The 16578-nt window shown below is 39.1% G+C and overlaps 1 pseudogene; it reads left to right on the top strand.

Moving 5' to 3' along the window:
* Window positions 1-293: 293 nt before the first annotated feature.
* Window positions 294-16536, top strand: LOC127429819 (progestin and adipoQ receptor family member 3-like; annotated as a pseudogene).
* Window positions 16537-16578: the final 42 nt, after the last annotated feature.

Here is a 16578-nt window from a genome sequence, read left to right as displayed (position 1 = left end):
TTTTCATGTGTCGCATTTATAGGCCAAATGAACAAATAAATGGGAGGAAAACCCATTCCAGCCTTAGAAATTAGGTATCAAAATATTATTTATTAGAATTTATTTTAGCTTTATAATCATAAAATTCAAGAAATAATATTATAGGATTTGAGAGGATTGATAAAATTATCACAGGACAATAGAAGACAGACAGGGATTAAAGCCTCAGGTTACATGTGGTATGAAATAATCTCTCTATTAGCCTGTTGTTGCATTTGTGTGTCTTGAATGTGAGACTGGATGACATCATCATCATGCCATCAGCAAAGGTGCTGAAAAATGCCCAGTACATTGAATTGGGCAGCTACCAGTATTGGCCAGTTCTGGTGCCCAGAGGAATCCGCCTGTAAACTTATGAGCAGGTGCCTGGGTTTCTAAGGGAAAATTCTTATATCACTGATGGCTAAAGAGCCTATCTGACCTCAAGACTGTGCATTAAAAGGTGAGTGCAGGTCCTACTCACATCCTTATGTCTTCAGAATGTGCCTTTATGCATAGTGTAGTAATTTAATATCATACTAAACATTTGAGTGAACCAATATTTTTGCATAATATTAATAACATGATATAAATGTATTGCTCATTCTGTTGAGAGAATAATACTGTGTTTAGTTTTTAGGTGTGATTTGAAATAGTAAAATGATAAAATGGTAGCACCTGTGACAGAATGCCCATCCCATCCCATTTTAATTTTTTTTTTTTTTTAGCCTATTCATTCTGTCCAATGAGACGGTGGACATTCTGAGTCATCTGTTGGGATTCTTTTTGTTCTTTACACTGGGAGTCTATGACTTGCTGGCAGTGCTGCCTATGTTAGGAGCATCTAGGGAGGACTATGTCATCTACTCCATAGGTATCTTCTGCTTCCAGGTATGCCCATGCTGCATGGCATTATTTTGCTTTGACTAATTTGTGAAATAACAACTTGTTGTCTAAGAATGTAAACTACTTGGCTAAAAGGCCCTAAACAAAGAGAAACTCCAGTCATATAAGTAAATATCAGGGCTCTACACTAACATGTTTATTTAAGAGTGCTCGTGCCCCTAAGAGAACGTTTTTAGTGGCACACTCAAAAATGTAGGGCCACATTTGGAGATCTTTATTTATTTATTTATTTTAAAGACTGTTAACTGGTTATGTGTCACAGCACAACATACATGCACACGTAGGCATTAAGAATTCAGAAATAAGGGGGGCCTGGGTAGCTCAGTGAGTAAAGATGCTGACTACCACCCCTGGAGTCGCGAGTTCGAATCCAGGGCATGCTGAGTGACTCCAGTCAGGTCTCCTAAGCAACCTGGTTGTCTTGGTTTCTAGGGAGGGTAGAGTCACATGGGGTAACCTCCTTGTGGTCGCTATAATGTGGTTCTGGCTCTTGGTGGGTCGCATGGTGAGTTGTGCGTGGATGCCGCGGAGAATTGCATGAAGCCTCCACATGCTATGTCTCCACGGTAACAAGCTCAACAAGCCACATAATAAGATGCACGGATTGACGGTCTCAGACAAGGAGGCAACTGAGGTTTGTCCTCCGCCACCTGGATTGTGGGGAGTCACTACACCACTACAAGGACCTAGAGAGCATTGGGAATTGGGCATTCCAAATTGGAAAGAAAAAAAAAAGGAATTCAGAAACAAAGGATTTACTTGATACATGACAAAGGACATTAGACACCTCAATAAACCTTTTTCAAGTTCAGTTAGCCAAAAACATCAGTCCTGCCTGATCACCTTTATGACTATCTTATAAATAAAAATATTTTCTTCTTCTTAACATATTAGTTCATGAACATTCAAATATATATGAAAATACAGTAGTTTAATCCAACTTTCATAACTTTTTGAATGTACTGTAGTTTTAACTAATAATCTGTTACGATTAATATATATACCTATAATGCAACAATGCTTGTTATTGTTCTTCATTAAAGTTATTTTAAAGTGTTAATAATACATTTCCAATGATGCACAGTCGCACACATAAAATAACTCACATTATTCATGGAAGATGCCTGTTTTTGCATTTGTATATGCAGTTTGGTAATTGTTTTTCTATTTAAACATGCGTTAGACAACCGTCTTTGACCGTTGCGGCAGGTATCGCTACTTTTTCTGAGTCTCGTGAGAGCACCACGATTTTAAGACATCCGTCATTTACCAAATGTAAAAATATTGACGGATAATTCAAACACTGCCCGTCATTTTTGACAGATAAAAACAAACAGGAAAATCCGCTTAAATCATCTTTACGTGGTAATATCAGCCTATGCTGCTGCATAAATATGTTTAAGCATGTCAGAACGTATACAATAATTGTCCTTTAACAAGCAGTGCATAGCCTACAGCAGTATGTATGATTTGACTTGTAAGAATGAGGCATGAGTAACCATGGGTGCTTGTTTGGATCGTCCTTTTAATAAAAACTGATGATAGATCAGTGCTCTTAATCAGAAAGGCTACATATGAAGGTTGTGATATGCAAAACAGTTTTTTGCACATTTTCCGCATTCACTGTGGCCAAGGATTAGCAACTGAAAACATTTCTTTGATTTTATCACCTCCTAAACTCAGACCTAATTCTATATCTGTTTTAGGCTGCTATAGTGCCATCGGTAATAGACAGAAAATAGCAGCTTTTGTCTTTGGCAGATCTTCACTCAAACATTTGGATTAGGCAAAGTGCCTCAACTACCACAATTTCTCCTAGGATAACCGATTCCAAAGCCTTTATTGGTGCATATTCTCTCATAGAACCATAAGAATTGTATATATATATATATATACAGGTGCATCTCAATAAATTAGAATGTCGTGGAAAAGTTCATTTATTTCAGTAATTCAACTCAAATTGTGAAACTCGTGTATTAAATAAATTCAATGCACACAGACTGAAGTAGTTTAAGTCTTTGGTTCTTTTAATTGTGATGATTTTGGCTCACATTTAACAAAAACCCACCAATTCACTATTTCAACAAATTAGAATATGGTGACATGCCAATCAGCTAATCAACTCAAAACACCTTCAAAGGTTTCCAGAGCCTTCAAAATGGTCTCTCAGTTTGGTTCACTAGGCTACACAATCATGGAGAAGACTGCTGATCTGACAGTTGTCCAGAAGACAATCATTGACACCCTTCACAAGGAGGGTAAGCCACAAACATTCATTGCCAAAGAAGCTGGCTGTTCACAGAGTGCTGTATCCAAGCATGTTAACAGAAAGTTGAGTGGAAGGAAAAAGTGTGGAAGAAAAAGATGCACAACCAACCGAGAGAACCGCAGCCTTATGAGGATTGTCAAGCAAAATCGATTCAAGAATTTGGGTGAACTTCACAAGGAATGGACTGAGGCTGGGGTCAAGGCATCAAGAGCCACCACACACAGACGTGTCAAGGAATTTGGCTACGGTTGTCGTATTCCTCTTGTTAAGCCACTCCTGAACCACAGACAACGTCAGAGGCGTCTTACCTGGGCTGAGAAGAAGAAGAACTGGACTGTTGCCCAGTGGTCCAAAGTCCTCTTTTCAGATGAGAGCAAGTTTTGTATTTCATTTGGAAACCAAGGTCCTAGAGTCTGGAGGAAGGGTGGAGAAGCTCATAGCCCAAGTTGCTTGATGTCCAGTGTTAAGTTTCCACAGTCTGTGATGATTTGGGGTGCAATGTCATCTGCTGGTGTTGGTCCATTGTGTTTTTTGAAAACCAAAGTCACTGCACCCGTTTACCAAGAAATTTTGGAGCACTTCATGCTTCCTTCTACTGACCAGCTTTTTAAAGATGCTGATTTCATTTTCCAGCAGGATTTGGCACCTGCCCACACTGCCAAAAGCACCAAAAGTTGGTTAAATGACCACGGTGTTGGTGTGCTTGACTGGCCAGCAATCTCACCAGACCTGAACCCCATAGAGAATCTATGGGGTATTGTCAAGAGGAAAATGAGAAACAAGAGACCAAAAAATGCAGATGAGCTGAAGGCCACTGTCAAAGAAACCTGGGCTTCCATACCACCTCAGCAGTGCCACAAACTGATCACCTCCATGCCACGCCGAATTGAGGCAGTAATTAAAGCAAAAGGAGCCCCTACCAAGTATTGAGTACATATACAGTAAATGAACATACTTTCCAGAAGGCCAACAATTCACTAAAAATGTTTTTTTTATTGGTCTTATGATGTATTCTAATTTGTTGAGATAGTGAATTGGTGGGTTTTTGTAAAATGTGAGCCAAAATCATCACAATTAAAAGAACCAAAGACTTAAACTACTTCAGTCTGTGTGCATTGAATTTATTTAATACACGAGTTTCACAATTTGAGTTGAATTACTGAAATAAATGAACTTTTCCACGACATTCTAATTTATTGAGATGCACCTGTATATATATATATATATTAGTATATACTGTATATACAGTTGAAGTCAGAAGTTTACATACACCTTAGCCAAATACATTTAAACTCAGTTTTTCACAATTCCTGACATTTAGTTGTAGAAAACATTCCTTGTCTTTTAGGATCACTACTTCATTTTAAGAATGTGAAATGTCAGAATAATAGTAGTGACGATTTATTTCAGCTTTTGTTTCTTTTATCACATTCCCAGTGGGTCAGAAGTTTACACACACTTTGTTAGTATTTGGTAGCATTGCCTTTAAATTGTTTAACTTGGGTCAAACATTTTGGGTAGCCTTCCACCACTTCTCACAATAACTTGCTGGAATTCTGGCCCATTCCTCCAGACAGAACTGGTGTAACTGAGTCAGGTTTGTAGGCCTCCTTGCTCGCACACGCTTTTTCAGTTCTGCCCACAAATTTTCTAACGGATTGAGGTCAGGGCTTTGTGATGGCCACTCCAGTACCTTCACTTTGTTGTCCTTAAGCCATTTTGCCACAACTTTGGAGGTATGCTTGGGGTCACTGTCCATTTGGAAGACCCATTTGCAACCAAGCTTTAACTTCCTGGCTGATGTCTTGAGATGTTGCTTCAGTACATCCACATAATTTTCCTTCCTCATGATGCCATCTATTTTGTAAAGTGCACCAGAACTCCCTGCAGCACAGCACCCCCATAACATGATGCTGACACCCCCATGCTTCACAGTTGGGATGGTGATCTTCGGCTTGCAAGCCTCACCATTTTAACTCCAAACGATAGTCATTATGGTCAGACAGTTCAATTTTTGTTTCATTAGACCAGAGGACATTTCTCCAAAAAGTAAGATCTTTGTCCCCATGTGCACTTGCAAACTGTAGTCTGGCTTTTTTATGGCAGTTTTGGAGCAGTGGCTTCTTCCTTGCTGAGCAGCCTTTCAGGTTATGTCGATATAGGACTCGTTTACTGTGGATATAGATACTTTTCTACCTGTTTACTCCAGCATCTTCACAAGGTCCTTTGCTGTTGTTCTGGGATTGATTTGCACTTTTCGCACCAAACTATGTTCAACTCTAGGAGACAGAATGCATCTGCTTCCTGAGCGGTATGATGGCTGTGTGGTCCCATGGTGTTTATACTTGCATGCTATTGTTTGTACAGATGAACGTGGTACCTTCAGATGTTTGGAAATTGCTCCCAAGGATGAACCAGACTTGTGGAGGTCCACAGTTTTTTTTCTGAGGTCTTGGCTGATTTCTTTTGATTTTCCAATGATGTTAAGCAAAAAGGCACTGAGTTTGAAGGTAGGCCTTAAAATACATCCACAGGTACACCTCCAATTCAGTACACCTCCTATCAGAAGCTAATTTGCTAATTGTCTAAAGGCTTAACATCATTTTCTAGAATTTTCCAAGCTTCTTAAAGGCACAGTTAACTTAGTGTATGTACATTTCTGACCCACTGGAATTGTGATATAGCCAATTAAAAGTGAAACCTGAAAAAAAGTGAAATCTGTCTGTAAACAACTGTTGGAAAAATTACTTGTCATGCAAAAAGTAAATGTCTTAACTTGCCAAAACTATAGTTTGCTAATTGTAAATCTGTGGAGTGGTTAAAAAATGAGTTTTAATGACTTCAACCTAAGTGTATGTAAACTTCTGACTTGTACAGTAAGCCTACACATACAATCACATAAAGGAAAAAAAAGTGCATAGGTTCACGATGCAGGTTTGAGTGGTTCCTATACTGGCTTTTATAGATTGTGAATATTTTGTGCATGTATGAGACTCCGTAGATTAAAAAAGGGCATGTCTGTGTTTCAACACTTCACAGGTGTGCATGCTGTGCTCCATGAGCTATCACCTGTTCTGCTGCCACCACTCTGAAAAGACCAGTCGCCGCTGGATGGCGCTGGACTATGCTGTAATCTCAGTCGGAATTCTAGGCTGTTACGTTCCAGGAGTATTCTACACCCTCTACTGCAATAATGTACGTGAAGGTTCTGTGACAGAGGTGGTGGAGAAGGTGTAGGGTGAACAGAGTGCCCCAGTTAAACCATTCTGGGTCATGGGAGGGGGGTTGGAGCTGGAGGTAAACTACCCATTCATAAGCAGGGGTAATAAATGTTTATGGGTAGAGTTGGATCCAAGTAGGTCATAAAGTGTTCCATGTGAATGACATGGAGAGATCTACTCTGTGTGTGTGTGTAGTGTGCAGTAGGAGGTTATGGCAATGGTGAGCAGAGGTAGATTAATTAGGTGGCTTGAGGTGCATCATCCCACAGTGGTCTCTAGCAGCAGATGGTTGGCCTGCTTTTGTTTTCATATGTTACCTGTGCAACAGGAGTAAAACAATCTGGTGTGGATGTGTGCTGTGAATACTGCACAGAGAGACTGTTTATATTTGTTTAGTGAAGAAAATCATGATTTCTCTGTAGTGAGTTAAGATGGAATGGAGATTTATCCATTCCTGTTGTTATTAGAGGTCGACTGATTGTAAATTTAGCCAATACTGATAACTAACTTTATGCAATGATAAACATTTTCTTACTCTTTCCTTACTATGAAGGACAGAGACATTGAGGCTACAAGAGTCCAAAATGAATAAAATCCAAAAAGCAGTTTATAGTGCAACCAACATTCCCATAATAACCAGAAAAAATAAGATTGGGTACATAACGCAGGACTTTTAACTATAAACAAGCTCGAAATACACCGGGGACATTTTTTGTACTTATTTTTTTTTATGAAAGAGACTTGGCTCTATTACATTGCTCCATATGTAAGTATTTATAGGTTTATTGATGAGAAATAAAAAAAGAATAAAAAATGTTTTTTAAAAACTATCGGCATATATTTTTGCTGATAACCGATAGCTCCAAAAAGCAACTATCTGCACCGATTAATCAGTAAAACCAATATATCGGTGAGGAAAAGTGAAGGAAAAGCACCACATAAGCGATTAAGGTAATACTTTACAAGAAGTTTCTATTCATTGACATTAGAAAATGTGTTAGGTGTCATGAATTAACAATGAACAATATATTTTTTACAGCATTTATGAATCTTGATTAGTGTTAATTTATGAAGATACAGTTGTTCATTGTTAGTTCATGTTTGTTCATAATGTATTAATGGTAACGTATATGACTTAGTATGTGTTGAAATTAACATTACCTAAGTGCTATAAAATACTTTTTTCTTATTAAAATAATTAATATTAATACTAATTAAGTTAGTTTATGCTTTTTTTTTTTTTTTTTTTGTGCTTTTTAGTCTTTATTTTTTATAGGACTTTTATAGGGGTTTGGATTGGGACATGACCCAGGCTGGACACAAACTTGTGTCCCCATGAGCCAATGGATCTTATATGTCATAAGCAGTACCCACTGTGCCACGGCTCTGACTTAGTTCATGTTAACAAATGTAGTTAACAAATACAACCTTATTGTAAATTGTTACCTCGGTTTCAATCATAAGAACGTTAGAAGTGCACACATTAAGAAGTGTACCATATTGACATTCCTTGTGAAATAACTGTAACACTGTAGCAGTATGTCTTTGATTAAGTTGTATGATACATTATTCCTCCCTTCCTTTCAGTTTGCTCAATGGACCCCCTGTGGACTCACTGTGTAATGCCTGTATAAACCAAAGAGGTGCCACTTGGCTTTGAATCTTCTTTGTTTCGAGATTTCAGTGCAGTTTTCTGAAAACTTGAATCTTCGATATCCTGAGCAAGCTGCTTGCTCTCGTTCCCTCCACTCCCACTTGCTATTTTCCGAGCACCGTCGCTTTTGGCCACGCTGCTCCACGTGGTTCTCCCCACATATTGGAAGTGCTGGCTTATTGTGCCCCAGAATGCGGCAGAAATCTGCTCCAGTCCAAAGCAGATGGCTGCGTTCGTGGACCCACTCTGTCACTCCTGTTCCCCACCATATGACATTCACACGTGGGTGAGCCATCTCCACTCTCCCCCTGCCAAGTGTTTAGCTTTGCTTTTTGGATGACTACTCAATCAGCCAAGTGCCCCAAGAGAAAGAGAGACTGTTTACTCTGTTGCTTTTTCTTGCACTGGCTCTCTCCTGCAGAACAAGTGAAATTTGTTTGTGCATCAGATGATGTTTTTATCTGTCTGTGTTATGCCCATAAAGATGACCTCCTTGTTCATGTAGTTTAAAGGGAATTTGTAATGATTTTTGTGTCTGTCTTTGCAATACTGGCGGCAGGTGTATTTGGTAACTGTTCTGGCCATGATGCTGGCAGTGTTCTTCGCTCAGATACACCGTCATTACTTTACCCAGAAGTGGCAGAAGCTGCACTCTGTTATATTCTGTGCTGTAGCAGGATACGGCCTAATTCCTACCTTTCATTGGATCTGGCTCAGTGGGGGTTTCAGCTCAGACATTGTCCAGGTAAGGTTCCTACTAAATGTCTCTCTTGGCATTATTGAAATTTTATTATATGCCCAATGCTTTCAACATTGCAGATAATCTTAAACAGACATGTTTTAAATTGTTGTTTTTTTATTTTAGGACTTTCTTGCTAGACTGCTGATAATGTATGTACTTGCTATTGCTGCTATCATATTCTACATGTCCAAAGTTCCAGAGCGATATTTTCCAGGTAGAGGCAATGTTAATAATTTTAACCTTTCAGATAACAGTTTGTACTACTGCGTGCAACAGTTGGGTTCTGAAGTAAAAATCAGCTATGGAGATTGCTGAAATCACTGGAATTGGGTTAAGAACTTTTCAGCGCATTACTAAAACCTGGAGGGATATGGGTGAACCGTCAGCTTCGTGGAAGAATTGTGGTTGGAAAAAAATCTTGAATGATCGTGATCAGAGATCACTAAAAGGCTTGAAGTCACATCGTAAAAAATCGACAGTAGAACTCACGACTATGTTTAATAGTGAAAGAACATTTCCACACACAATGTGATGAGAACTTATAGGATTGGGACTAAACAGCTGTGTTGCCACAAGAAAGCCACTTGTTAGTGAGGCTATTCGAAAAAAAAAAAAAAAAAATTTGCTAGGTATATTAAAGATTAGACTGTGGAGCAATGGAAAAAGGTCATGTGGTCTGATGAGTCCAGTTTTACCCTATTCCAAAGTGATGGGTGTGACAGGGTAAGAAGGGAAGCGCATAAAGCGATGCACCCATCATGCATAGTGACCCCTGTACAAGCCTCTGGAGGCAGTGTTAGGATCTGGGGTTGCTTCAAATGGTCAGGTCTAGGCTCAGCAATGTTATACGGCAATACAATTAAGTCAGCTGACTACCTGAATGTACTGAATGACCAGGTTATCCCATCAATGGATTTTTTCTTCCCTGATGGCACGGGCATATTCCAGGATGACAATGCCAAGATTCATCAGGCTCAAATTGTGAAAGAGAGGTTTAAGGAGCATGATGAATCATTTTCACACATGAATTGGCCACCACAGATTCCTGACCTTAACCCCATTGAAAGTCTTTGGGATGTGCTGGAGAAGACATTACGGAGTGGTTCGACTCTCCTGTCATCAATACAGGATCTCAAGATCCCAAAAATTAATGCAACTCTGGATGGAAATAAATGTTGTGACGTTGCATAAGTCTGGACTCATCAGACCACATGACCTTTTGACCTTTGGATGACTTATTTCAAAGATGGCGCCAGTGTATGTGGCATGCTGTTTACTCTCCTCTCTAATGTTGGTGGTACTTATGTATTTCTTAATCAAGAATAGCTACACTCTGCTTGTTTATGACCGTCAAATGCTGCTTGACATCCGAAGAACATTTGTTGAACTGTCTAGGTCTGATTTGAGAGGACCACGCCTTTGTTCTCCCCCCTTCCCAACAAACATTCCTGATTACCTGTACTGGCGGCCTTTCAATGTTCCTCTGAGGAAACGCTGTAGGAGACATGGTAAGCGGGGAGGCACTGCTGTCAAACTGAAATCCGGCTTGGTCTCGGGTTCCACTTAGCAGCCTTACTCGATCTTCCTTCCGCTCAAGCTGGACTGCGGCCGCCGCATTGTCTGGCACTCGCAGGAGGAGCCTCATCGGTGGATTCAACCCATCTCCCATCTCTCCTATCAAGCCCCCTCAGTATATATCTCCCCGGATTCATTGAGGTGGAAATCTTTGCCCGCTGAGTCGAGTAACACAGCTATCCAATGATTCATTGCTGCCCAGGATGGCACTGATTAACACACGGTCGCTGGTAAATAAGACTTTTATATTGAATTATTTTTTCACCTCACGCAGTTTGGACCTTTTATTCGTGACTGAGACTTGGCTAAAGGCGGGAGATTTAAGTCCTTTTTCCGAATTAGTAGCCCAGGACTGCAAATTGTTTAACTCCCCTCGGACAACCGGACTAGGTGGAGGACTAGTGGCTATTTTTACAAATATATTTCACTGCCACACTCTACCCATTGATGTCTACCACAGCTTTGAAGTACAATTGTTCCGAATGGATTTGGTTAACCCAGTGTTGTTTGCGGGGGTTCGACCTCCACAACCAAACAAGGACTTTATTAATTAATTTGCCGATTTCATGGGGGGAAATGTCACAAATTCCGACAGTATTTTAATGTTGGGTGATTTTACCATTCATATATGTTGTGTTTCTAAACCTTTTTCTAAAGAGTTTTTAAATCTTATTGACTCTTTCAACTTCGTTTAGTGGCTTTTCAGACCATAAACCTGTGTTGTTCACCACGTCCCTCCCTGATCTACCTGACAAACCACCTTCTCTGGTTCGTTGGACCCGTTTTTTTTCCTCTTATTCCTGCGAAGACTTTTCCACAGCATACAAAGAGGCGTGTAAACCCTTAGCTTTGGAATCTTCTTTACATAACTTAGATACTGATGAACATCTCAATTTTTTTTTTTAGCTCTACCTGTTCAAATATTTTAAACTCAATTTCTCCACTAAAGGCTAAACTTACCAAATCTAAACCGGAGCCCTGGTTCAATGACACAATCCGTTCACTTAGACAGATCTGCAGAAGAGCAGAACACAGATGGAAAAAAGACAAACTACAGGTGTCCTACGAAATTTGATTACTTTTCAGAAAGCCGTTAAGGCTGCAAAGTCTAAATATTTCTCAGAGATCATAAAAAAATTGTCATAGACCTAAAATTCTTTTTTCTACCATAAATTCTGTCCTTAAACCTTCTGTAAATGTCTTTCCTGAGACATCAGTTTCTCTCTGTAAAAGTTTTCTCAAGTTTTTGGTCGATAATGTTAAGTCTAGAGACGTATTGCTGCCTATTCTGTGTGTGTGTGTGTGTGTGTGTGTGTGCGTGTCTGTCTCTCTCTTGCTCTCTCAGGTGACTCTGCCCTAATTGGATGTGCACCATGGCGCATGCACGGATTGGTCATTCCCGGGAGGAGCGTCCTATGAAATGCTCCATGGACGCCTTAGTTCAGGAGTGGTGTTGTAGTTGAGGAATAGAGTGTCAGAGTGATTATACTGTGTGTGTTGAGCTGTTTTATAACTTGTGAGAGTGACTAATTACATTTCTTTACCTGTCCTTCTTTAGTTTGAACCTTGTTTATGTGGCAAGTGAACACCCATAATTATAAATAGTGTATATATTGTATATAACTGTTTCTTCTCCACGGAAGCCGTAGGGGTTGGGTTTCATTTGTTTTCACTGCATGTACCTTTTTTTCTCTTGGTTATTGGTTTAGTAAGGTAGTAAGGTAAGACCTCTGTACTTTTGTTTAATTTTTCTTTTGAGAGGCAATTTAGTTATTTTTGGGTACAGTTAGTTGTTTTGTTTATTGTTTTGGCCTTGCTCAACCCTGAAGTCAATTTCTGCTTCCTTTGTGTTGTGGTGTTTTCCAGAATAAAAAAAAACAAAAAAAAGAGTTGAAGGAAACAGAAATCTGGTTGTCAGACAATCTTTATTTATGTTACATCTTGCCCCTTACCAGGGTCGTTAAAAATAAGATTACTGTTATGAGATCACAGATCTTGCCTTCTATTTATGACCTGTCTGAGACTAAACTGTTCTGCTTCATGGAGTGAGTTTGAACCTCTCTCTCCAGATCTGCAAAGAAATTGTTGAAAATTTAAAGCCCACCCTCTGTCCTCGAGAGGTTATTCCCCTGCGCTTCCTCATTGACACCGTTGGGCCCGATCTTCTGTCTGTCGTCAAGTAAGTGTCTTAGTACTGGGACTGTACCTGACTGCCTTAAGCTTGCAACGGTGACACCATATCTTAAAAAAACGAATATTGATCCCAATACCCTAATTAATTTCAGACCCATTTCTAATCTGCCTTTCATCTCAAAAATTTTGAAGAAAGTGGTATTAATCCAACTACAGACCTTTTTGAGCACAAACTCCATACATTAAATTTTCCAGTGTGGTTTTAAAACACTTCACAGTACTGAATCTGCGCTACTGAGAGTCTCAAATGATATCTTATTAGTGGCGGATTCTGGGGACTCTATGGCTTTGGTCCTTCTAGATCTTAGCTCTGCGTTCGATATGGTTGATCACAATATTCTTATTTCACACTTTGATCTCTGTGCTGGTATTCATGTTACAGTCCTAAAATGGTTTCGGTCCTATCTAACTAATAGAAGTTTTTCTGTCTGTCTTGGTCAGTATACCTCCTCTGCTGTGCATCTCTCTTGTGGTGTGCCACAGGGCTTGATTCTTGCCCCCATTTTGTTTTCATTATACATGCTTCCTATGGGTTCTATTTTTAACAAATATGGAATGTCTTTTCACTGCTATGCTGACAACACCTAAATCTATCTTCCACTAAAGCACAATGACAAATATGCCCTTGAGCTTCTATTAGCTTGCCTAAAATAATTAACATTTTGGATGATGCAATGTTTTTGTATTATTTGAATGAGAACAATAGATCATCTCTTTCTCATCTTCAAATGGTCCAAAATGCTGCAGCTAGACTTCTGAAGGGCAGACGTAAATATGAACAAATCACTTCAATTTTAGTTTCACTGATACAGAATTGATTTTAAAATCGTATTATTTGTTCATAAATCATTAAACAACCTGGTGCCACCATATCTTTCAGATTTTTCTGCCCCCACACAAGCCATCCAGATAGATCTGGGGATCTCAGACTGCTCTCTGTTCCTAGATTTAGATTGAAGGAAAGAGGTGACAGAGCCTTTGCCATAGCTGGCCCTAAGCTATGGAACAGCCTGCCATCACAGGACTGCTCCATCTCTATCGGTTTTTAAATCTAGGCTTAAAACCTACCCTGGTAGGGTACCCTGCACTTAATCTACCCTGAATCCTTTGTTTTGGAGTGTTTGTTCTTTCTTTATCTATCTCATCTTTTTTTTTCTTTGTTGGTGTTATTGTCCTTTTTATCGGCTTTTCTTATGCCTATTATTTTACAGCACTCTAGTCAACCTCAGTTGTTTTAAAATGTGCTTTATAAATAAACTTGACATTGACATAAGGTTGTCGAAACAATGCCACGGCGAATGTACTCCGTAATCAAAGCTAAAGGTGGTCCAATGAAATATTAGAGTATGTGACTTTTTTTCTTTGGCCAGGCAGTGTACTTGTACAGTATATATCTGAATTTTTCACTATTCATTTTAAATATATTGTCTATATTTATAATCAACAACTTTAAATCAATAGTCTTATATTTTTTCTAGAGCTGTCAGAATGAACGTGTTAACGCGTGCAATTAATTAAAGTTTAACGTGTTATTTTTTCTTAATCGTGATTAACAATTCCAGATATTTCCAGATTTACCATTATATTGCATAAACCAGCATAAACACTAGTTGTAAGGGCAGAACCTTTGTAATGTGTCCACCCAGAGTCATTACACTGACTATGTTTACATGGACACCAGAAAGCATGTTATTACGAGAAAGTGGCATATTGCGAGAAAGCAGCGTGCCGGTTTACCTGCACTGTATAAGTGGCGTATTCTTTACCCCGTATACATGCGGCTCGGTCAGTAAGCAGCTTTCTCCACAGCAATGTAATTTCCCCACGATGCTTGTGTAAATAACAAACATGGTGTCCGAGGAAGTCTACACTATTTTATTTTGTGTTGCTTTGCTTTATTTCCAGATATTCCAGAGTAGTTGCTATGTTTGTTTCCTTTCCATTCTATCACGACCTGCAGTGAAATTGCGCTTCAATAGTAGTAGGGTTTCCCTTTACGTAAAACTCAAGAATTCCCTCAATGTAGGAGCACATATATGAGAAAGTGAGGGACCATCGATATTTTACAGTGGTGTTTATAAATGGGTATAGTTTATAGTGTATGTGCTTTTCTCACTGTACTCTCTGTGTTTTTTTACTTGTTGTTGGGCTAAATCCTATGACGTTTGTTATTCGGTCTTTTCCACGCCCATGTGCACTCCCCAAAAACCTGTTAGAATGGCGCTTATGTGTTTACATGGCCACATAAGCAGCTTTCTCCGGGAGAAACCTAGATGTGTTAAACCGCTTTCTCTTTTTCTCTTAATCCCTTAAACGGTGAAAGGAAATCGCCGTTCTCGTTTACATGACCTTTCAGAACACCGCTTTCTGCAAAAACCCTGGAATTAACCGTTTTCTTAAGTACATGTAAACGTGGTCACTGACAGACACTTCACCACACACACAACAGCGATTCAGTGTCGGTTATAAAATGGAGAAAGGACCTCTTAGTGCTATTTGATGTACAAAATCGGATACCATGTTTGTTATGGAGTGGTGGTGGCGTAGTGGGCTAAAGCACAGAACTGGTAGGCAGACGGTTGCTGGTTTGATCCCCACAGCCACCACCATTGTGTCCTTGAGCAAGGCACTTCCAACTCCAGGTTGCTCTGGGGGGATTGTCCCTGTAATTCATGTACTGTAAGTCACTTTGTATAAAAGTGTCTGCCAAATGCATCAATGTACACAAAATAAGCCCAGATGGGGTATGATAGAAATCAAGTATTTTTCAGCCTAAGTAAGGCACATTTTAATTACCACAGAAGCATGTCAAGTCTTAACTATCACCAAAACGTAGAATGAGTTGTTTTCGTCTGCAAGTGCTTTTCATGTGGAGTTCAAAGTGGTGCTTGACGCTGACACCCTGACGCGAATCATGAACGCAGCTTCACGATTGCTGTAGCAAAGTGGATAACCACAGTCTACCAGCGGACTAATATTGTGGAGGATGAGAGTTTAAGAGATTTAATGCCCATTGCAATAAAAATGCAATCTTTATACTGTTGAAAACTTTGTTTGGAAAATGTTAATAAAGCATTATATTGTTAAAAAAAAAAAAAATTCCTAAGATGGAAATGCTTTTTGATAGGAAAAAAAAAAGTATATATAGTCAAATTTCAGCATTTTCAAAATCTGTGATTAATCGCAATTAACTACAAAAATTATGCAAATAATCGCGATTAAACAATTGTATCGCCTGACAGCAAAAAAAAATTCCATTGTTTTTAATGTGATTAAAAACATGAAATTGTACATCATGGAATTGTAGTTCATTCTCTCATTGAAGACGTTAAGTACACAGTCTTGTACCGTTGTCTGATTTTCAAATACTTTGCTTCAAATCAAAGTTTGCGATATTGTGATTCACCACGTAGCAGGTTTGTTTGGTTCATGGCTTAGAATCCCTTTTATGAAGGATTTTATTACATCCCTATGGAAAAAATTAATAGGAAAAGTACTTTGGAACCAAGATGGCTAAAAAAAGGGGTTGGACACTGTCACTGCTCAGTGTGGCAAGTTTGTATTACCTTTTTTTTTTTTTTAAACCAAGTCTGTAAAGGGGAGGTGTGGTTTAAAGTGGACTAAACCAAAGACTATACCTTGCTGCTGTAATTAAACAGAATGGCGAGTGAGATGCAAAAACATCTTAAAGGCTTAATGATCTTTTTGTAATCTCTAGGTCAGCTGAACTACTTGGGTTCAGTCAAGTCTGGCACATACTGTTGGTGATCATGTTCTACTGGTGGCATCAATCTGCACTCTTCATAACCAACTACCATCACTCTCACCCTTGCCCTGACTACCCTCTTCATTCCTAGAGTATCGGGGTAGGAGGGTCAGCAAAGAGGACTGTTGTTTACTATTTTGAAATGTCTTTAAGCTTTAACACATTCAGTGTTTATGAAATATGATAGTGAAGTGTATGGGTTACTTCACATTATCAGCTGTTTTGATAAACCTT

This window comes from Myxocyprinus asiaticus, chromosome 3 (genome assembly GCF_019703515.2).
Source record: "Myxocyprinus asiaticus isolate MX2 ecotype Aquarium Trade chromosome 3, UBuf_Myxa_2, whole genome shotgun sequence".
NCBI classification, from domain to species: domain Eukaryota; kingdom Metazoa; phylum Chordata; class Actinopteri; order Cypriniformes; family Catostomidae; genus Myxocyprinus; species Myxocyprinus asiaticus.
This window is presented reverse-complemented; position numbering and strand designations above follow the sequence as displayed.